The following is a 435-nucleotide window of genomic DNA, read 5'->3' on the forward strand; positions in this document are numbered from 1 at the left end:
TCAGCTACCTGAGCGCTACAGAAAACAAGTATGCAGTTCTGAAATCTCAACGATTTACCTCCTTCCCCGCCCCCGCGGCGCCTCCCCCTCTCCCGGAACACACTGTGAGCGCCGGGCTTTCAGAACCCCGCGTTTAGGGGTGGGGGTGGGGGAGACGAGGAGGCTGGGAGTCTGGAGTGGGAGAGATCCCTAATCTGTGGACTTGCTATCCCATTCTGCCCGAGTAAAACAAACCCTCGCTGTCAAATCATTTTATGAATGGTAAAAGTCGAGCACCCAATTCACTTCTCGTCGCATCTATCCCTATCAATCTCATCCCGGCCCCCACTGCCCCTATACCCAGGGGAGGTCTAACATGTACCCAGACCTCATCTCCGAACCGAACCATCCTCCGACCGTGACCCTGGGCCCCCGCCCCCTCCCAGGCCAAAGACC

The sequence above is a fragment of the Myotis davidii genome, unplaced genomic scaffold (assembly GCF_000327345.1).
Source record: "Myotis davidii unplaced genomic scaffold, ASM32734v1 scaffold96, whole genome shotgun sequence".
Taxonomy (NCBI): domain Eukaryota; kingdom Metazoa; phylum Chordata; class Mammalia; order Chiroptera; family Vespertilionidae; genus Myotis; species Myotis davidii.